The sequence below is a fragment of the Callospermophilus lateralis genome, chromosome 2 (genome assembly GCF_048772815.1).
Source record: "Callospermophilus lateralis isolate mCalLat2 chromosome 2, mCalLat2.hap1, whole genome shotgun sequence".
Taxonomy (NCBI): Eukaryota; Metazoa; Chordata; class Mammalia; order Rodentia; family Sciuridae; genus Callospermophilus; species Callospermophilus lateralis.
In genome coordinates this window covers 150,235,327-150,258,549 of record NC_135306.1, presented here as the reverse complement: position 1 = coordinate 150,258,549, position 23,223 = coordinate 150,235,327, and the positions used below count along the sequence as shown (strand labels likewise).

General features: G+C 39.7%; 1 protein-coding gene and 1 pseudogene across 5 annotated transcripts in view; one reads left to right on the top strand and one right to left on the bottom strand.

Annotated features, from left to right (window-relative positions):
- The window catches only part of Fam168a (family with sequence similarity 168 member A), a 185,741-nt gene that overhangs the window by 91,765 nt on the left and 70,753 nt on the right, over positions 1-23,223 (bottom strand). The window lies entirely within an intron of this gene.
- On the top strand, positions 2,505-4,321 carry LOC143391306 (protein FAM222B pseudogene; annotated as a pseudogene).

Sequence of the window (23,223 nt, the reverse complement as noted above, 5' to 3'; positions counted from 1 at the left end):
TAAGTAAATAAAAACACTACTGTACTGTACACTTAAATGGTTAAGATGGTAGCTTTTATGTCAATCTGTCCTTTAAATACACACACAAACAGTTTAGGTTCCACACCAAAACTACTAAATCTGACCATCTGGGAATTAGAATTTTAAAAAATTCTTGAGGTATTTATGGTAGTGGTATTTCTGAAATTCAAAAAAAACCACAGGCTTTAAAATAAAGTCCAAACTTTATTTTGGCATCCAAAGCCCTGTGACTCCATTCCTATCTAGCATTCTATTCTTAACCCTTGCTACTCCTCAGGTGACACTCTATTTGCCCTCTGGCTAATCTAGGCCCTGGAAGAAGAAGAGAAGCACTGTCCAACTGAACACTATCCAATGCAAAAGCTGTTAGCCACATGTGACTATTGAGCATCTGAAACATGGCTATTGTCTACCATATTGAACAGCATACTCAACAGCATAGGAGTGGAACAACAGATCCTAGAAGAAAAAGAGAAGTAAATGGTAAAACAAAAACAAAACCCTCCATGTAACCTTTTTCTCAAATATTACTGATGTGCATTCAACCATTTAACAAATATTTATTGCTTATTGTGTGCCAGGTTTGTACAATTCTAAGTACTGGGGACACAACAGTGAACAAAATAAACATCCCTGTCCTCAGAAACTTGAAGCAGATACAGCAATTAAGAGCAAAAAGAGCCAGAGGGTTGAGGTTCAAATTCTGGCTCCGCTTTTAACCACCTATGTATTCTTTGAATATCACTTCATTTCTTCATGCCTAATATGGTTTGGATGTTCCCCCAAAGGTTCATATGTTGAAAGGTTGATCCCTGGCAATAGATTATAGGGGAGCTTTAGAAGGTGGGGCCTAGTGAGAGGTCTTTGGGTTACTGGGACCCTGCCTCGAAAGGATTAAGGTAATTCTAGTGTGACCCTGAGTTGATTCTCTCAAAAAAAGTTATTATAAAAGGAACAATCCTGACCCTTTCCATTCTCTCTTGCTTCCTGCCTGGCAATGTGATCTATTCCTTTCACATGCACCACCACCACTGTGATGGCACTGCCATGAAGCCCTCACCAGAGTTGAATCAACATCAGTACCATGCCCTTGAATCTTCAGCATGCCCTTGAATCTTCAGAACTGTGTGCCAAACAAACCTTTTTACTTTATAAAGTTAGCCTACCTCAACTATTTCATTGTAGTAATTCATTTAGTCTTTTTTTTTTTAAAGAGAGAGTGAGAGAGGGAGAGACAGAAAGAGAATTTTTTTTAATATTTATTTATTTTTTTTTTTAGTTATCGGCGGACACAACATCTTTGTTTGTATGTGGTGCTGAGGATTGAACCCGGGCCGCACGCATGCCAGGCGAGCGCGCTACCGCTTGAGCCACATCCCCAGCCCCTTATTTAGTCTTAAATGAATCCAATCCTCAGTTTCTTTATCTGTAAAAGATGGGTAATAATACTACTATCTAACAGGGTTTCTATAAGTATTAAATCAGTTAACAATCAAAAAGGGCTTATACTTAACAGCTGGGCACAGCAGTATGTATACACCTGTAATCTCAGCAACTTGGGAGGCTAAGGCAGGAGGATCGAAAGTTCAAGGATAGCCTGGACAATTTAGTGACTCCTGTGTCAAAATTTTAAAAAAGGCCTAGGAAGTACTTCGGTGGTAAAGCACCCTGCGTTCAATCCCCACTATCACAAACACACCAAAAACAAACAAACAAACAATGCTCAACCACATAAGAACTAGCTGTTATTATTATTGTAAAACAATATGGAAGTTCCTCAAAAAATTAAAAACATAATTATTATAAGATCCAGCAATCCTACTTTGGGATATATATTTAAAAGAACTGAAAAAAATCTCAAGGAGATATTTGCACACCCATGTTTACTATTCATAGTGGCCAAGAGGTGGGAGTGAGGAGCAAGACAATTAACAAATAGTAAAAAGTAAAGGCAATTAGTGGTATGGGAAAAAAATAAAGCAAGATAAGGAGACAGGGAGTACTAAGACAGACAATAGTCAAAATTTTTAAGCAGATTGTCATAGAAAGCCTGAGATGATGCTACCTGAGAAAAGACCTGAAGGAGGAAAGAGAACAAGTCACACAGATTGGGAGAAAAAAATGTAATCCTCTTATGAATGCTTTCTCTGTATGAAAGCATGAAACCTCTATGAAAATACTGACAATCTACTCCTATTCAGATATAAAAATAAGATAGCTAGGGGCTGGGGATGTGGCTCAAGCAGTAGCGCGCTAGCCTGGCATGCGTGTGGCCCGGGTTCGAGCCTCAGCACCACATACAAACAAAGATGTTGTGTCCGCCGAAAACTAAGAAATAAATATTAAAAAATTCTCTCTCTCTCTCTCTCTCTCTCTCTCTCTCTCTCTCTCTCTAAAAAAAAATTAAGATAGTTAAATAGATGAAAATTATTATTAAAAAAATAAATGAGGGCTCCCGGCGAGTCCCGGCGGCAGCGGCGGCGACTGAGGGGCCGGGGCGTGGAGCAGCGGTGTGGTGGCGGCGGGCGGCAACGGAGCAGCCATGAGGGCAGGGCCCAGTCACAGACATGTGAGCCACTGCCCCATGTTGTGTTGATGCTGGTCTGCCATGCTAGCCTGTGTACCAGGGCCAGGTGACCTGTCCTTTCAGCTTCTTTCTCACACGCAGATGAACACTGGACTTCAGAAATGGGACACTACACAGAAAATGAGAACTGCTCACTATCCCACCCCAGCCGAATTGGATGCGTATGCTAAGAAGGTCGCAAACAACCCACTGACTATAAAAATCTTCCCCAACAGTGTGAAGGTTCCCCAGCAGAAACACGTTCGCCGTACTGTGAACGGCCTTGACACATCAGCCCAGCGCTACACCCCCTACCCAACTCAGGCTGCCACCAAGGCAGGCCTGCTTGCCATTGTCAAAGTGCCAGCCAAAAGCATACTCAAGGACTTTGACGGCACCCAAGCCCGGTTACTCCCTGAGGCCATCATGAACCCCCCAGTGGCACCCTATGCTACTGTGGCACCAAGCACTTTAGCCCATCCCCAGGCCCAGGCTCTGGCCCGCCAGCAGGCCCTGCAGCATGCACAGACCCTGGCCCATGCCCCTCCCCAGACACTGCAGCACCCTCAGGGTATCCCGCCACCACAGGCACTGTCTCACCCTCAGAGCCTCCAGCAGCCTCAGGGCCTGGGCCACACTCAGCCCATGGCCCAAACCCAGGGCTTGGTCCACCCTCAGGCCCTGGCTCACCAGGGTCTCCAGCACCCCCCCAATCCCTTGCTGCATGGAGGCCGGAAGATGCCAGACTCAGATGCCCCCCCCCCCGAATGTGACCGTGTCTACCTCAACTATCCCCCTTTCAATGGCGGCCACCCTGCAGCACAGCCAGCCCCCGGACCTGAGCAGCATCGTGCACCAGATCAACCAGTTTTGCCAGACGAGGGCAGGCATCAGCACTACCTCAGTGTGTGAGGGCCAGATCGCCAACCCCAGCCCCATTAGTCGCAGTCTGCTCATCAATGCAAGCACTCGGGTATCAACCCACAGCGTCCCCACACCAATGCCTTCATATGTGGTCAATCCCATGGAGCACACCCATGCGGCTCCAGCCGCATTGCCTGCCACAGGTCCTGTCAACTTGCCCACAGGCATCTCTAGAGCCCCCACTGGCTACTCTAACGACCTCAAGCCAGTTGCTTGGAACCAGCACCAGCTGGCCCACCTACAACAGATGTGCAGCAAGGCTGGTGGGACACCAGCCCCTGGCCTGACAGGCAAGCATGCAGCAGGACGTGAGTTGGCAGGGCCTGGCTTTGTGGGTAAGGCCCCTGCCTACCCGCAGGAACTCTGCCTGACACAGTCGTTCCATCTGAAGCCACCCCTGGAGAAGCCGACCCCATCCCCACCAGTCAAAGGCCTGGCAGCCCCATTGGCCTACCCCAATGGTCACTACTTCCAACCCTTATGGAACAACATTCTGCCCACTCCCAATAGCGACAGCTTGGGATCTCAGGACCTTGCCATGCCGTTCCACGGTGGGCAGCCCACAGGTGCACCCCTCGACTGTGCGGCAGCTCCTGGGCCCACTACCGAGCAGGGACTGGGGGCAGTCCAGTGGCAAGCCAGAACAGCTTGATGCAAACGGTGGATTACCTGAGTGGGGATTTCCAACAGGCCTGCTTCCGAGAACAGAGCCTGGCCATGCTGAGCAAGGCCCACCGAGCCCCTGGCAGCCGAGCCCCTGATCCCACAGATAGTCGAAGTCTTCATATTCAGCACGCAGGGTATAGATAGGGAGCCATGGTGCCCTCCTTAAGCAACACTTCATACATCACCCTTCTAGGTTTAGTCTTACTTTAAGTAACTGAATAGTTTCAAAGTTTCACTGCTCCAATGTGATCATTCTAAGACATTTAAGGGAGGGAACTTGACATGGGATCCAATTAGGGGAAGAAGGGGTTCTCTTGTCCTCCCTTTCAGCAACTTTTGTTTTTATGTTAACAATGTATCCCTTAAGCCAGGATTTTATCATCTCCACTGCTTGCCTATTAGTCTGTCTTCACCTTGGTCATTTCCCACCAACCTCCTTCCATCTTTTCCTGAACCTCTACCTGTTTCCCTTAGGACTGAAGTGTGACTAAGGGAAGGGGCCTTAGGCCCTAAGCTAGGCCTCTCCCTTTAGAACTAATAAGCCAGACTTTGCAAGTGCTCTGGAAGCTCAATCCTTATTCACCCAAAGATCTCAAATCAAAACTAACCTATTCTTCATCTCTTCCCCACTCCTTACTTGAGGCTTTGGTTTGCTTTTATATTGCTTTCTGTAGCCACTGCACTTGTGTTTGCCTTTGCCACACTGGACTCAAGGCCATCTTGCAGGTATTTGGCCGTAGTCTTTGCTACATGGAGAAAAATGTCTTTATATTGGCATCTTGTTTCCTGACTTTGCTTCCAGACTTGGAGAAATTCAGTGGCCATCTAGCATACCCCTTCTCACTGTTGCCTCTCTCCTAACTTAACTGTGTCCTTATCCCCCTACCCTCTCCCCTCTGCCCTCCAGAAAAGCAGAACAAAAACTATCTTACTCAAGAAATTAGGTAGGTAAGGGATGATCACATTGGAGTTTGAAATTAAAAACACCAAAAACAAAAAAGAAAAAAAAAAAGGAAAGAAAAAAATGCATTTGGTTCTCTCTACACTGGCTAAGAATATTGTTCTACACTGTAAGTTTTAAATGTCATGTTTCTGTATGAATGTAGTGTGGGTTTGAGTAGCATTGTGTATGAGTGGCCCCACAGGTACATTCACCCTCCTAATCACCTCCTTTGCAGCCCCTCAGTATAATGAAGAAAGGAGAGAAAAGAAAAAACAAACACAAAGCCTTAAGCTCTTTGAATTCTTCCTCAACCAAATGAGCATGGTTTTAACTAGTGGAGATGGGCTTATATTGGAAACAGCCCCTCCTACCACAGTCCATTCTCAGAGCATCCCCCACCTACTCCATGCTCAACACATCTCATTCCCAAGTGACAATTAGTTGGCTAGAAATTTAACATTTTTATGTAACTTTAAACTTAGATTTTGTTTTGTTGTAAATTATGCACCCATCTTCTGTTAAAGATGCACAATGGGCTTTTTTTTTTTTTTTTTAAACCAAATAAGCCCTTACCTTTTCTCCTGTCTCTGGGGAATGTAAGCTGATATTTAAGATTTTGGGTTCTGTTTACTATCCACTGTTCCTTAGCCAGAAATTCTCTAGTGATCTGAAGCAATGTGACTGAAGACCAGTTTTTAAATTATGTGTTGGCAAGTTGCCTTATATTTAAAAAGAAAAAAAAAAAAGGAAAAAACTGCCTGATTGTGTTATGCCAAATGATAGCAACATGAAGTCCTAATTTATTGTTCCCAGTTGTTTTCCTACTGTCTGTGTACACTGGTACCCCCCTTGTCCCTGAGCCCTCAGGAGCCCCTGCAGCTTCTGGTGGATGCCTTCTCCCCAGGTGTTGGCCACTGTCTCACCCAGGGCCCCCTTCCAGTCCTGCTTTTCTGAGTCAAGTTTAATGAGCACTACTGTTTACCCTTATCTCTTGCTTGATTTCCAAATCAGATATTCTTGCTGTAACCCCCTTCTCCATCCCTCTCCCCAAAAGGTGAGCTGCCATTTTAGGAAACCGGACCAGACACCAATTTGGGGGCTTTAAGTCAAACAACCTCAAACCCATTTCTTCCTGTGTAGGGGTGCAAGTCTCTGAAGCTCTCACTCCCACCCCTAGTCTGCATGGAAAATGTACTGTGATCCCCCACCCCCAACAAACTACCCTCACCTTTGGTGTGAGATGTTTCCTAGTTCAACCTGAGTCCCCTGCTCCTCTGTCAGCCAACCCCCAACCAGCAATAAGGGTCCAAGCCAGGGCCTCCTACCCACACTCCCTGCCTCCTATCCACACGTCCCATGCCACCCCTAGGGAATACCTGGATTCCCCATTCTATATCCACATACTGTAGCATTCATTCTCCATCTCTCACCTCACCTGTGGTGGTTTATGGGTGTGATGGGGTTTTTAAGATTATTATAAACCAGTAAAAAGAAAAAACTCACACAAAAAAAATGAGGCATATATTTAAATCAAGCGATCCAAATTCATATTGTCTATCTACCATATATGTGCCATATGATTATTGGTAGTTTATTCATCTGTCGGTGAAGACACAAACGCAGGAGAGGGAGAGGGGAGATACTAGGGAACAATACTGACAAAATTATGTGTTATACTGTGTACATGTATGAATATGTAACAACAAATCCCACTATTACGTAGAATTATATGTAACAACAAAAAATACGAGAAAAAAAGATACAATGCCATACTTCAAAGAGATCATTAGAATCAGCTATGAAGTTGGGCAGTGTTATATTTAAGTCACAGCTTTAAGCTGGGCATAGTGGGGCATACCTGTAGTTCTAGCTCCTATACTGCTCAGGAGTCTGAGACTACTCTTTTGACTGTTTGGGTAACATAGTGAGCCCTAGTCTTAAAAAAAAAAAAAATCACAGCTTTATCACATATTAACCATATGGTCTGAGTGTGTTACTTAATCTCTTTGGGTCTTTATGTCTTCATCTCTTTCAAATAGTGATAATACCATGTTCACAGCTGATGTAAGAATTAAATAAGATAATACAAGTAAAGCACTTAGTGCAGTGTCTGGCACACAGTAAGCACTCAATGAAAAGTAACATCATTTTCAGGTTGCTTATGAAAATATTTTCAATAAGAGGAAAAAGCCTCTTCAGCTTAACATGCTGTGAAATGTTTAGAATGCTTATATCCAAAATTATAATACTCATATTATCATTTAGAATACCAATATCCAAAATTGTGAGCAAATTAAAGAGGGAAAGAGTGTCAAAAGACAGTTGTCAGCCAGGCACAGTGGCATACGCCTGTAATCTCAGCAGCTCTGGAGGCTGCTGAGTGAGTTCAAAGCCAGCCTCCACAATGGCAAGGCAACCCAATGAGACCCTATACAAAACAGGCCTGGGGATGTGGCTCAGTGGTCAAGTTCAATCCCTGGCAACAGATTATATGGGAGCTTTAGAAGGTGGGGCCTAGTGAGAGGTCTTTGGGTTACTGGGACCCTGTCTCGAAAAAAAAAAAGACAGTTGTCTTGGGCTTGGAATGTATAGTGTTATGCCTAGCATGAATGAGACCCTGGGTTCAATTCCCAACACCACACACACAGGCAAAAAAAGACAGTTATCTTAAACATTTCTCTAAATACAATTCCTTTTATTTCTCTACTTTGCATTTCTAGCTTCCTTCCAAACATCTTTAATACTGCCGTAAAGTACATGTGGAAATGTACTTAAAGTAATAGGAAAGGGAAGGCTTGGGGTCTTTCTGCTAAATTGAAATAAAACTGCCATGTCTCCTTCTTTAGCTTTGTAGGCTGCTTGCACAGTAATTGATCATCTGCATCTACCAGAAAAGCCAGTTTAAATTGAAGTAGCTAGTTGTGTTTTTGTTTTAGAATTTTTTTTTTTCTTCTGATACTACAAGAACACAGTGGTATCTCTGGGTCTGTGGCCTGTTCATCTGGGTAACAAAAGATGGTACAGCCAGAACATGAAAGCTGCACAGGACATAACAACAAAACGGAAGAAAAATACCCCCAAGCTAGTGTAATATGATCAACAATTGGATCTATTCATATGCTTATGTTGAATAAACTGATAATTATGTTTTATTGCATTACAATCCACATATGTGAAGAGTACACTAAAAAAGGCTGATCTGTGTCCAGTATGCTAAAATCCTGAAATGTAAGAAGCAGAAGAGCCTTTAGAGAGTATCCGAAATAGCATTATTATTATTATGGATACAGGAACTAAAGGACTAGAAAGGAAAAGAAGCTTATTCACAATCACATGGGAACAGAACTGAGATCAGAACTCAGGAGCAGGCTGATTGTAGACTTGAATATAAAGTTTATAGGAAGGAAATCTGAAAAACTTTAACATTTGTGAACAAATCTCCAGGGATGGTTTAATAACCCCACATTTACAAATGCACTGACTCTAAGGATGAGGCACTCTTTAGCTAAGTAAATTACTCTCATCCACCACTGCCTTGTCAAATGCATTTCAAATGCTCACCTTGAGAAAATGGGAAATTATGGCAGCTCAAGGGGCCTTTGAAGATGTTCAAGATCAGCCTAAGCTGCATATATTAAGTTCAAAAGTGAAATTTCTAAAACAAAGCCCTAATTTGTAAAGGGCAAAAAGGCAGAGAATTCATTACCCAGCTGTTTCCAGAGTTCTCACAACTTACCTCTATACACTGGGGAGTACTTGTGCAGTGGTATTCACAGGAAATGAAATCCCCCAAATCTAGGATTCTGCACTTTTAAAAACCTAGCTGCAACCTCCATGCTCCAGAACTTCCCACTATTCAACAATGTTCCAGGAAAAATAAATCACCCTGGTCTTCTTCCACAAACCTTGTGCCATCCCTGTGAATTCAAATCGTAACCATCCTTCAGGCCCATCTCAAGGCTCCCAATTCCAGAGGGTTTTCTCTAAAAAGGCCACATTAAAGTGATCAGTCCTCTCTGGTTCTGAATCCTTTTTGCCCCACCACCCATCATTTCTCACTGCCTTTCCTCATCTTCCTTCACTTAATTCAACCTGTATTCTGGCTACCACATCAATTTAGTTGTTTCTTCTCCAATTACCATTAGCTAATACTCTGCCTTTGGAGATTGGCTCTAATAGTACTGTGTCTCCCCTGTCAAAATCATATCAGTAAAGTTATAGTATGTTAGAAAAAATATGGACAACTTGAACTCAGAATATCTGAGTTGTAACCATGGCTCCATCAACTCCAAGCCAATATTCACATCCAGGTCCACCAAGCTCCTTCAATTAGGCAACTCATCCTCCATATACAAAACCAAATAGCCACTGATTTAACAAACCTAAGAGTTTATTAAACATGCCTCATAACTTAGGCTCTCTAAGGGATAAAAAGGTACATAAGGCATGACCTCAGCCTTCTACCAGCTAATGATCTTATGTGAGTAGGAAAATAGAAGGTAGAGTCTGGCTTGAGATCAGCCTAAGATCAAGATCAGTCTAAGCTGCATATATTAAGTTCAAAAATGAAATTTCTAAAACAAAGCCCTAATTTGTAAGGCATCAGGGTCCTGTTCTCACCTCTGCCACAGAATCTGTGATCTGGGTAAGTACTTTCCCTTTACTAGGCATCTGCTTTCTTACTCTGAAAAATGAGCAGGGGTTATAATCAGTGCTTTGTAAGGGTCCTCTCTCTCAGTTTTGCCACTCTGTGGAAAATAACCACAGTACTACCTGTTCAAGATGCAAGCCAAGAACATGGTATAGATAATGCCTAATGTAAACAGAAACAAACTTCTGCATTCAATGGAAGCTGCTCTGTGACCAGGAGATTTAGTGGAACCTCAAAGGGGGATGGGAAAATTGAGTTTGGATGATGAATGCGTCTGCTGCCAGGAGGTCACGGCTAATCACAGGAACACTTCTCATTCACAGGAAGCTTTGCACAAACCCTCCATTCAAGTCGCAAGGTCCCTTTCCACACAAAGGAGACTCATGCCCCAGAAAAGGAGAGGTACCAGCCAGAAGCCCGGCAATGCAGACAATGGACAAAGCCACTGGGGCAGAACCCATCCTGCCCAAAGCTGAGACCACATCTCAGGGTTTCTCTGTCCTCAAGTTTTCTTTCTACACAAGATAAAGAGAGCAATAGGAGTTGAACATTTCAAAATATATAATAAATCCCAAGTTATTTTAAACAAAATATATATTTTGTTTAATTAATGTTTTGTAGAATTTATCAGAGAAATAGCAGAATATTCCTTCTGCAAGCATCAGAAATAGTAAAAGCAGGTTTTGCTATAAGACCAAAATCCCAGCTCAACTATTTATCATCCACATGATTGTAAGTTGCTTTTTTTGTTTTTTAACATCTATCTCTCTCTGAGACAGATAAGATAGTAACATCTATCTTATTTATCTATTACAAATAAATACCGGAGGGCTGGGACATAGCTCAGCAGTAGACATAGCTCACTTAATATAGGTGAGGCCCTAGGTAGACCCAGGTGGTGGGGAGGGAAGATATTAGAATGAAAACAAGGCCTGAATTTCAGGTGTTCAATAATGTTTAGTCAAACTAACTGCAAAATAAGCCATTCATTAATATAATTCCCAACTTCAAGGCACTCAGTATAAAATATCATCCAGACATGTTCACAAACTATAATTAAATTAAAAGGAAACATATACTTTGTGAAAATAATTTCCCTAGGGAAGCATCTCTTACGAAGTAGTTTGGCAAAAATATTCAATATTCACTCACTATCCATGAGTTCTCTCACAGTTCTAACAGCTTTTAACAGACAGCTCCATGTGATCAGTTTGGGCCAATGTTCTATGAACAGAAGTGATATGTCTCAAATACATGAAGAAGTACTTAAAAGGTGATGTATGACCCATAGCTTTCTCTTTCCTCCAAAGGCAGCCTGGAATCTCATGCTGAGATGGTGGCATCAGAAGACTGAAGTAGCCTAAATAATCATTGTAATTCTGCCTATCCTGAATATGGATTTTTTTGTGTGTGTGGGGGGGAGTACTGTGACTGTAGAAGCAAACGTGACTCCATTTTGTTTTATGACTTTATCCTGTAAAACAACAAGTTGTTTCAGTTTGCTAGCCCTTGATTTACTTTTTTAAATGGAAGTAGTGGCACTATCTTCTCAGAATTGTTATGAAAATTAAATAAAATATATGAAAGCAGAGGAAATAATGCCATGTAGAAGGGTCATGACTGCGTCAAGATGTTCTTTTCCTTTTGCTATAGAAACCTTTAAGAACACTAACTACCTAATTGGGCATTGTTTCTGTAACTAGGGTAATGGGGTGTTTCTGTAACTGGGGTGACTGGGCTATCTGTGATTGGTTAGGCTTCCTGCCGCTTGACTTCACTCTCCCACTTCTGTAACCTGGCTTGCTTGCATTGGCTAGACCCCCGAACATCCCTTTTGTGGTTTTCAGGCTTATAAGGAGTGCCCTTGCTGATCAGGGGAACAACTTTATGTTCTGGTCAGTCACCACTAGTGTGCTTCAATAAAGGCTTGATTCGATTATATGTGAGTGGTCTGGAAGTCAGTTTATGAAACCCTGGGATGAAGCTTTAACCGTAACAGTACCAGGGATTAAACCCAAGGGTGCTTAACCACCGAGCCACATCTCCAGCCCTTTTTATGTCCCCCCCGCCCTTGTTGCTGTGGGTTTTTGTTTTTGTTTTTGTTTTTTGTTTTCAAGACAGGGTTCTGCTAAGTTTCTCAGACTGGCTTTGAACTTGGGATCCTCCTGCCTCATTCTCCTGAATCATTGGGATTACAGGCATGCACCACCATGCCCAGTTTAACCAATGAAACTGTAACAAGATAAACCTAGAATAAGTGAATTCAAATCTGTAGTCTACCACTTGGTATTTTGGCCAAGTTGTTTCGGTTTGCTAGCCCTTGATTTACTTTTTAAAATGGAAGTAGTGGCACTATCTTCTCAAAATTGTTATGAAAATTAAAATATATGAAAGCAGAGGGAATAATACAAATGCCTTTGGGGGAAAATATGAGACTGCACTTGATGCTCAGCTGAGAAATTCCAACTGGAGTCTGTGTTGTCAAAACCAAGAAAGGGCACATGTCTGGAAGACAAATTGTGCTTGGACTAGTTTAGAAAAAGCAGTTATTTGTTTCTTTGGGAGGAAAAGAAAACTCATCCTCCAGTCTGTAACACTTTTTATGGTCAAAATAACCTATCTTACTGCTACATTTATTCTTCACAAGAAGCCAGTGGTGTGGATGCTTTTCAAAGAAGAATTAATTCAATGGTCTGGAGAATGAGAATTATCTTAGGAAATTCCTCAAAAGCATCAAGAATTTTGGTCCGTGAGGGGAACACCCGAGAGCTCTATAAAATGAACTTAATAGTGCAATACAAAACTTGTAGTCCAAAAACCTAATATGTGTCCTGGCTCTGTCTTTTACCAGATATCTTACCTCAAGTAAGTTATTTAACCACTCTGATAACATCAGTGATCACAACTTCCTTGTCTCTTTTTAACATGGGGAATAATACAACTTACCTTACTAGATAGGCAAAATAATTAAGAGAGAAATGATTGAGAAAGTATCTGATAAACTAAGATTCATAGTAACACATCTCAAAACAATATCCTTGGGATTACTACCCCTCTGTCTGTTCCTATATTGATAGAATAAGCTTAAGTTTTAAATTCTAAATTATTGTTGAAATTAAACAGTTACATTTCTAATAAATAAGCCTCAAACTCTAAGCCAAATTAAGTTTTGCTTATAAATGTAATTACTCATCCCCTTTTCACCCCCAAGGTTATATAGTATAGAAGATACTTCTGAGTTGTTCTTCCTGATCCTCAAGGAACAGAAATATTTTTTTCTGCATGGTAGGACTATAACTTCAGAGGCAAGCACAATCCACCACAATACACATAAGGCTCCTTTATCCAAATCCTACAGAACTTCATGAAAACTTCAAATATATATATATCTTTCCATGTCTATCTCTTCTAATAGATCTTATGTACCTCCAGGGTAGTGATTATGGGCAATTCTCATAATTCAGGGCCTACCAGGAAAGGTCTGAGCCTACAAACAAATCAATGGACCTCTGGTACTTTAAAGAGTGGATGGTAGAAAACCCTTCATTCATTTATCCAAAAGTATTTATTATGTGCCTTCTATGTTCCTGGCACTGCCCTGAATCTTACAGAAGCAGCAATGAATAGAATAGATATGATCTCATTAGGCACAGTGGCATATGCCTATAATCCCAGCAACTTGGGAGGCTAAGGCAGGAAGATTATAAATTTGAGGCCAGCCTGGACAACTCAGCGAGGCCCTGTCTCAAAATCAAAAAGTAAAAAAGGCACAAGTGGCTAAGTGCCCCTGGGTTCAAACCCTGGTACTGGAAGGATAAAAAAAGAAGAAGAATAGACATGATTCTGACCTCATGGAGTTTCTGGGTAGTAGGGAAGACAGCTATGGAACAAGAAAGTATAAATATATTATTATTTAAAAAAATACAAATTGTTATGGAGGTTTATAGTGGGCAAGAGCATGTAGTTACAGAAAAGGTACAACTGTAAGATACTTTTTTAAAAAAACTTTTTTTAACATTTATTTTTTAGTTGTAGGTGGACACAATATCTTTATTTTATTTTTATAAGGTACTGAGGATCGAACCCCATGCCTCACGCATGTTAGGCAAGCGCTCTACCACTGAGCCACAACCCCTGCCCTGTAAGGTACTTTTGAGACCACTGGGTCTACATACTAAGTCAGTAATAAACAAACTCTCCCTATGGATCTCTATACCTCCACCCCCAAACCCCTTCCCTCATGCAGCTGGTCTAGAACCCAGATTACCTTTACTATTGCCTCTATCCCAGTTCATAGATTTCTAAATCCAACAGAAAAAGATCTTATATTAATAGTTAAAGGGCACTGTTTATTTGGGCAGGGTGGGGTAGGGGAAGCCTTGTATACATTGTGGTGAATTGTGCTTGCCCATGAGTTCTCTGAAAGTATTCTTCAAACATGCAGAAATAAATATTTCTGCTCCTCAAGAGGACCAGGGAGAACAACAATTCAAAAGAGTCTTCTATACTATATAACCTTGGTATTGGTGACTCAGGGATACCAATTGAAATACCTGATATGACTGAGTTTTGGGGGGTTTTTGTTTGGTTGGTTTTTGGTACTGGGAACTGAACCCAAAGGCTCTTTACCACTAAGCCATATCTCCAGCCTTTTTTATTTTATGTGAGAGGGGTCTCATTAACTTACTTAGGGTCTCACTAAGTTGCTGACACTGTCCTTGAAATTACGATCCTTCTGCCTCACCCTCCCAAGCTGCTAGAATTACAGGCATGTGCCACCTTGCCTAGCTTTTTTTTTTTTTTTTTTTAAAAACATGAAAGCATTGTGCTATAGCTTTTCCATATAAAATAGAAAGCATATGTCATTTTGTTAGGGTCAAACACAGAAGTAGAAGATTTGGAACCATTCCTTTCAGCTAGGTCACAACTCAATAGTAAATGTCTCTAAAAAAGACAGTGGGTTTAGGAGAAAGAGTAGAGTGTCCCAGTGACTCCATTTATTGACTGTGTGCTTTAGGGAAAGGAGCAAAGACTGGTTCTCTACAATATCCTCAGTGCCTAACACAGTTTCCAAGAATTGGTGGATAGAAGTATTCAAAATATATTTGTTAAGAGCCTGAATCGAGGAACCTCTTAGATTTTTGGATAATTTTCTTTTTCTGTCACTAGTAAGTGACAGAACCAGGATCTGAATCTATGATTTATTTATTCCAGGGATGTTACAGAATAGTATACAGGCCTATAATAGAGCTGCATCCATTTCCCAGGGAAGCTCTTCAGTACCCAAGTAAGAACAACTTATTCTAACAGATTACAATTTCCAAAGATGGTCACAATAACATCTCCCATTCCATATGTTTTTTTCATAATGTGATCTTGCCACAAACCCATCAAGAAGTAGAGCCAAACTAGATGTGGTGGCACACACCTGTGTAACACCCATTATTCAGAAAGCTGAGACAAGAGGATCCCAAGTTTGAGGCCAGCTTCAGCAACTTAGCAAGGTTCTAAGCAACTTAAAGAGACCCTATCTCAAAACTTAAAAAATACACAGGACTAAGGATGTGGCTCAGTGGTAAAGCTCCCCTGGGTTCAATCCCCAGTACCCCTCCTTTAAAAAAGCAGCGGGGTGCGGGGGGGGAGAAAAAGAAGAAGAAGAGGAGCCTAATTTTCCTCCCCTTGAATTTGGGATGGTAGCCCAAATTACAACTATAGGATACAGCTTTAAGTGGTTCTCTTGGGATACTCCCTAAGAAACATCTATGAAAAAAATTTTTAAGAAGTTCTTTTTCATTCATTCAAGTACTCAATGAGTAATTCTGCATGTTCTTACTATGTGTCAAGATCTAGACATTATGTGAGACACTGAGAATGCAGTGGTGCACTACCAGTTACTATTTCTGTCCACATAGATTTTACACTCTAGATGAAGAAAGTGGTACACAGTAGGTGGGACACACTATACATCCCATAATTACAACTTGTAAGAGATGCTCACAAAGAAACAAAGAGAGATTTGCTTAAAAATGGCAAGTCAAGGGCTGGGGATATAGCTCAGTAGAGTGCTTGCCTACAAAGGCCCTGGGTTCAATCCCCAACACCACAAAATAATAATAATAATAATAATAATGGCAAGTCAAGAAAGGACAGTCCAAGGAAGTGACATTTAAAACCTGTCACAGCCAGGGAGGAGTTAGCAATGTTGCAAGAAGGAGCAGGCAAACATTTTATGAAAAGGAACAGCAAACACAAAGGCACTGAAACAGAAAAAAGCTTGACACACTCAGAAACAGAGAGATGCTGAGTGTGGCTGGAACCAGTAAACAAAAGGGAGAGTGGCACAAGGACAAGAGCATAGATTTCTGAAGCAATATTGTTGGGTTAAGCAGAGGTCATTAAGTAGAGCATATAAGCAGGTTCACTTCCCAGAGTTATCCTTTAAATATTATTTTAAAGTTAGCCATATATAATTTCAGATATAAAACAAAATAGCAAATAATAAATGCAGGTACCGAATACTATATAATTAATTGCAGTCACTCAGAAAGCACATTATGCTAAAATGGGACTGTATCCAAGATAAAGGAACATATGGTTTGAAGGCCTTCCTGTAATTAACCTCTTCAGAATTTCAGGACATAGAAAAACAAAACTGACTTTCCTGCTGCCTCATTAATGGAACATTTCATAAATCATACCTGATTTGACCTAGTTTCTTTAGTTCTCAAAATGTTTCATTGAAATCATAATCCTTAAATGAAAAGGATGATCAAGCCTCTCACCAAAGGATGCCATGTCCAAAATGAAACAGCTTCTTGATAGAATTCAAGAACATCAAAGTGGCCTCTGGGGGAGTGGGGGGGGAGTTGCTGGGAATTGAACCCAGGATTGCCTCCTAACAATCAAATTTTTAATTAAAAAATATAAGTCCATGTCCCACAAAAGAGCTATTCCTAGCTCATTCCAGGGGGGGTGGGGGGGCGGCATGGCTGCCAATCTGGCATTTCTGAAAGTAGTTTTATGGTAATTTTACCCCATCATCAGCTACTCAAAAACTGGGTCGTTAGGACTCCTGTTTGCTATGTCAGGGACGCTGCAGTGTCCTATATGCAGAGGCTATAAGGGCCAGTATTAAAAATATTATGAGGACACCGCTAGAAGCTAAGTTTCAATCAAATGAACATCACCAGCAAACGCTCCAAAGCATGGTAGAGCAGAAAGGGCACTGGGGAGAGTCAAGGACCAGACAGAAGTCTGTTTCTCTAATTATTCATTCTAACTCTCTGGGCCTTATTTCTATGTATGACATAACTCTTAATTTCATATGGTTTTGAGGAGAGGCAGGGCATAACAATTATTTTATAACCTAATTTTATTTTATTTCTTGGTAGGGGTACTGGGGATTGAACCCAGGGCCTTGCACATGTTAGGCAAGCATTCTACCACTGAGCTACCGCCCCAGCGCTCTAATTTTATTTTTAATCAAGGTTATAGGTAATTTCACAGGTCAAATTCAATAACACCATAAGACTTATAACAAAATGTGAGACTTCTACCTTATCCCTGATTTCTGCTTCAGAAAGCAATCACTTCAATTTTTAGCTTAACCTCCTAGTGTCTATTTATTTTTTTAAATGTATATATTGTCATTTTAATTTAATTTTAGTCACTTCTTATTATCTTTCTGAGAATAGAGTTTGCTCTTTTATATCAACATCATATGTTACTCAAATCCACACAGAAGTCCACATACTTCCCTTACTCCCGCATAGTTAGATCAAACTTTCAGCTAAATTAATATTAGGGTACATTCAGAACATGGCTCTGGAATACACCTTAATCATTATTTGGGAATTTCTCCTCAATTTTCTATGTTACATTCTCCTATTTCCTTGATTCCATACCTCTCTCTTCCTTTTTTAACTCATTTTATTGGATCAAACTACCCAGTTTTATGAGATAACATATATGGGAGATAAGTCTTTTGAGGTACTGCTACATGAAAATGTCCCTCCCCTCTCATATTTGTGTCAAACGAGTATAGAATTTTAGGCTGAATATTATTTCCTCTCATAAACAATTCCTTGGCTTTCTTCTAGCTTCCAACATTGCTTTTGAAAAGTCAAATGCTTTGTATGTGACCTCTTAATTCTTTTTGAAAGCTTTTATCCAGTGTACTAAATTCCTTGCTATATATATTTTTTTCATTCAGTACACTGGGCCCTTGGTGGGCCTTTTATCTAAACTTAAGTTCTGAGAAATCATGTTATTTATTTGATGATTTTCTTCACTCTATGAAGGGAAGAAACTAGAGAAACTGAATAGAAGGAAATCATCAAGAAGTAGTTAAATCAATCTTATGTTTAAATAACCTTTAATTTTAAATACATCTTAAATTGATCACTTAATTTTTCTTTCTTATTTTCTACTATTTGTTTCTGCTAATTTTTTAAATTTGTTCTAATTAGTTACACATGACAGTAGAATGCACTTTGACACATCATACATTCCTAATATATTTTTAAATGTCCAAAAGTTCTTTCTTGTTTCCTGGCCTTTTTTTAAACAAGATCCTATTCTTGTTTTACTGAGGCAATCCTTCTCTGATCTGACATTTTTTAACAAATTTTATTTTGCTCCCTATGTGAGCTCTTGAGCTCACATGTTCTCCTTCTCCCTACTCCACCTCCCCTCCCTCTCCCCACCCCCCATATTTTTTTTAGTAGTTGATGGACACAATATCTTTATTTATTTATTTTTATGTGGTGCTGAAGATAGAACCTAGTGCCTTACACATATGAGGCAGACACTCTACCATTGAGCTACAGCCCCAGCCCCCTTCTCTCTTTTTGAAAGGGATGGAGGTTTCCTTTTATCTGTAGGTTTTAGTTTATTGTTCATATTAAGAGATTTTTCTCAAATAGTAATTGTCTTTGCCCATTCATTCACATTTAAGAGTAAAGCACATATAGACACACTATATGAGCATAGGGCATTTTAACTGCTAGGCGTCAGTACAGAAAAAGAAAATGCCATGTCAAATTTTTCATTCTGGAGGGGAAGAGAGGCCTTCAAATGGCTATGGGTCAGTTTCTCAGAGAGAAATCCTCCAATTCCTACCTGAGGAGAATAAACCTGATTTACCTATGTCTACAAACCAAGAACTAGATAGAGGCCTTCACTTAATTCTTGTTTTCAGGATGCCACCTCTCTGAATGATGTTTTTTCTCAGTTAAGTTTCATATCCCCAAGTGCAGATCCTCCCTGATTTTTTCTCCAGTGAATAAACCTCAGTGTTCTGCTGAAACAGAAAAAGGACAAAGGAGTATAATTATTCCTTATATAATCTCTAAATTAATCTTTCTGTTTTCTCTACCTCTTACTTAACATTCAAGATGATAAGAATCTCCAATAACTTAGGGTTTTGTAGAGTTTCTACCTCAAAATGACATTGTTCTCATTAACATCCCTCTGCAGCCTTATTTTCTACTTTCTGTAATCTGTTAAACAATTCACCGTTTGTGCTCTTTTTCATCTTCTAAATGTTGCCCCCTCTCATTTATTATTGTCTCCTCTCCTATTTTCTTAGCCCTTATGAGCTAATACCAGTTTTGTTCCATTTTAAGAAGTTTTTAAAATAATATAAGATGAACATTCAATCTGTCTTATCTTTTTTAAAAAAATATTTATACATATATATTTTAAGTTGTTGATGGACCTTTATTTTATTTATTTATATGTGGTGCTAAAAATCGAACCCAGTACCTCAAGCATGCTAGGCAAGCGCTCTACCACTGAGCTACAACTCCAATCCCAATCTGTCTTATCTTAATCATAGCCCCTATCATGAAGTTCTTGGAAGTAGCACAAACACAAAGAATATGAAAATTCTTGGAAAATTTAGAAAATAAGTGTAACATTGCTAATAATAGCAATTACTTTTTTTTTTTAAACAGTTATCCCAATATAAAAGACTATTTTTCTTTGGTGCTCTAGGGAAGCAACAGTTTCATAAATAAAACAAAAATATTTGCAGCATGTATATCAAAATAGTAATAAATATCTTAACATACCAACAATCTCAGCATAAAATATGAGACAACTCAGCATAAAATGTGCAGTAAATGACACAAAGTTCACAGGATCAATATAAGTGGCCAATAAAGAAACAAACAAACAAAAATTTTTATTTAATATTACTGGGGACAGGGTTGTGGCTCAATGGTAGAGTACTTAAAGTGCCTAGCATGTGTGAGGCACTGGATTTGATCCCCAGCACCACATAAAAAATGAAATCAGATATTGTGTCTACTATAACTAAAAAAAATGAGTATTTTTTAAAAATAAAATAAAGGTATTATGTACAACATCTACAACTAAAAAATATATATTTTTTAAAAAATTTAATATTAGGGCTGGGGATGTGGCTCAAGCGGTAGCGCGCTCGCCTGGCATGCGTGCGGCCCGGGTTGGATCCTCAGGACCACATACAAACAAAGATGTTGTGTCCGCTGAAAACTAAAAAATAAATATTAAAAAATTCTCTCTCTCTCTCTCTCAAAAAAAAAAAAAATTTTACATTGTAGGGGCTGGGATTGTGGCTCAGCAGTAGAGCGCTCATCTAGCACACGCGAGGTCCTGGGTTCAATCTTCATCACCACATAAAAAAATAAAGAATTTAAATAAAGATATTGTGTCCAACTACAACTTAAATATTTTTTAAAAATTTAACATTATGGGCTGGGGATATACAGCTCAGTTGGTAGAGTGCTTGCCTTGTACCCAGCACCACCAAAAATAATAACAACAACAACATTACTTGTAATCTAGGGATTTAACAATTAAAACCATGAGATATTTTTCTCATATCAGATTGGCAAAAATTATAAGCAGTGATAATATCTAGTGTTGATGAGGTATGCAAGGTATGACGATGTTCCCAGTGATGATCAGAAACCTAAAAACTAAAAGGCCTCCTTGCTCCTGAGTTCTCATTCTAACTACTGAGTTCTTGACTCAGTGACTTTGAGTCACCACCTTTCTCTGAGCCTCCATTTCCTCATTGTTTAAACAAAAAACAAAACTCACTGAGCATATAATTTGTTTACTTCAAAGTATTATGAAGAAAAAATGCAATAAAAACTGGCCATAAAATAACTCTGTAAATTTTACAGCTCAATGCAATCCTATAACAATACTATGATAAGACAAACCAATTAAGTGGTCTCAAAATTTAACTGTTTATTGTTGGCTAAAGAGCCTATGAATTAAATAGCTAATTTCCCCAAAAAAAACTGCATAAAGAGAATTAAAAGGACAAAATCCAGGTTCTGATTTCACCAGATGAATTTAAGGAAGTCCTCTACTCTCTGTTTTTTGGCTTCTAAAGACCTCTAAGGATTCTATTACTGTCTGGGGAAGAAAAATGAAACCCTTGAACTTCAACAGTGGAATTCAAACTTACTAGAGTCTCTGATTTGAAAAACCTAGGCCAGCTTTGCGGGTTACAGATCTATGAATATTTTTTACTGGTCAGCCCTCCTTTAAGGCTTATACCAAAGAAATAATAAAATAACAGCCTGATCACACCTCATTAAAAGCCTGTGACAGACACTTCTTAGTCATGTATACAGAAAACCAGACCCAGAAATATAGAGTACAAGAGGTTCTGAACCACCACTTGGCCTTTGCACTACACTTTATCTATTACGGAGCAACTTGGCAGAGTTGGGAAGGAAACTCACAGAGGAAACAACTCCACCGTTCTGTTTAGTACATGAATACCAGAGGACCACATAAAACTGCCCCTAAAGCAAATGGCAAAAGCTCCCCATTAGAATTAATCCTTGAGTATGTATTTAACTGACTCATTCCACAGGAAATATGCACCTTAGGGATTTTTCTTCCTTTAATTCCCCTAAAAATGATGGATTATAACCACTTATTGAGCCCTTAGCATATGCAAATACTATGTACCAGATGTGTGACAAGATACTTCTGTTTCCGTTAGCCAGGTTTGTTCTCAAACCAAAACTATCATTAAGGAATTATTGCCTTCATTTTATAGGTAAGTTGAGGTTCAGAGAGATTAATGAACTTACTCAAAGTCATGGATCATTACTATCATCATTATATATCATTCTCATTTTAATGATGAGGAAACTGAAACTCAGAAGGGATATATCATTAAGTTATTAAGAAGCAGAATGCAGGTTTGCCCTACATAGTTCTGTTTCTAAAGCCCATACTACTTATACTACACCACTTTTTTTTGTTCTATGCCAAACTACAAAATTAAAATTTCAACTCCAACAAGTATACAGTTAATAATAAACGACATGTCACAGCTGGGTGTGATGATACACAAGTGTTGTCCCAGTTATTTGGGAGGCTGAGGAGGGAGAGGAGTCCAAGAGTTTAAGACCAGCCTGGGCAATATGGTAAAAAATAAATAAATAAATAAACAAATAAATAAATGTCATGTACAGACTTTTCCTTTAGTTCCTTCCAAAATAAATAAATAAATAAATAAATAAATAAATAAATGTCATCACTTCTGAAAAGCAGTTAAGGAACAGCATTTACAGCAAAGAAAATCAAAGGGGAAGGTGACTATCTTAAGATTCCCTCCTAATGATAGTTCCAAAAGAAACAAAGGAAAGGTGGCATTAATACAAGGACTTTTTACTGTTGTGATGAAGTCATACTCCCAAATGAGCCAATTTTCCCGGCCATCCATCCAATGGATCATCAAAACCAGGTGAATAAGTTTTTACTGGTGCACAATAATTATTCAGAATAATGAGTTTCACTTGGCATATTTGTACATGCAGATAACATAATTTGATGGATTTTAATCCCCAGAACCTTCCCTTGTCCTCCTCTCCTCCCTTCCTCTACCTTACTGGTCTCCCTTCTATTTAAATGAGATTCTTTTTTTCCCTGCAGCTGAATAATTTGATTGGCAAATTCTGTCATTACTGGTCTTACCCAGTGATTTTAATGAAAAGCTTGTCTCAATAGCATCTCTCCCAGGCCACAAGCAACATACTCTAACCCTATAAGCAATGAGACTAGGATCTCCAACTCTTCCTGCTTGGATAATATCTTGAAAAAAGAAGTAACTGACTTCCAACCCTAAATAATTTACTTAGAGACTTTGTGTATACTGACCCAGAAGCAACAAACACTCCAGCCTCATAAATTTTGTTTCCTAATAATTAAATGGTCTGTCCACCCTCAGTCCCCAGAAAAGCAAACTTTAGGAGGAAGCAAAGAGAAGCTTAATGTTGTAAGGAATGTATGAGAACTCTTTTGTAAACTGCTAGTGTGGGATTAAAGAAGGGAAAGGAAGAAGAGGAAAAGAAGGAAGACAAAGATGAAGAAGATGATCCTGGCTGCCAGGCAGCAACAGCCTCATTAATCAGTGTTGGAAGCTCAAGCTCAAATTGG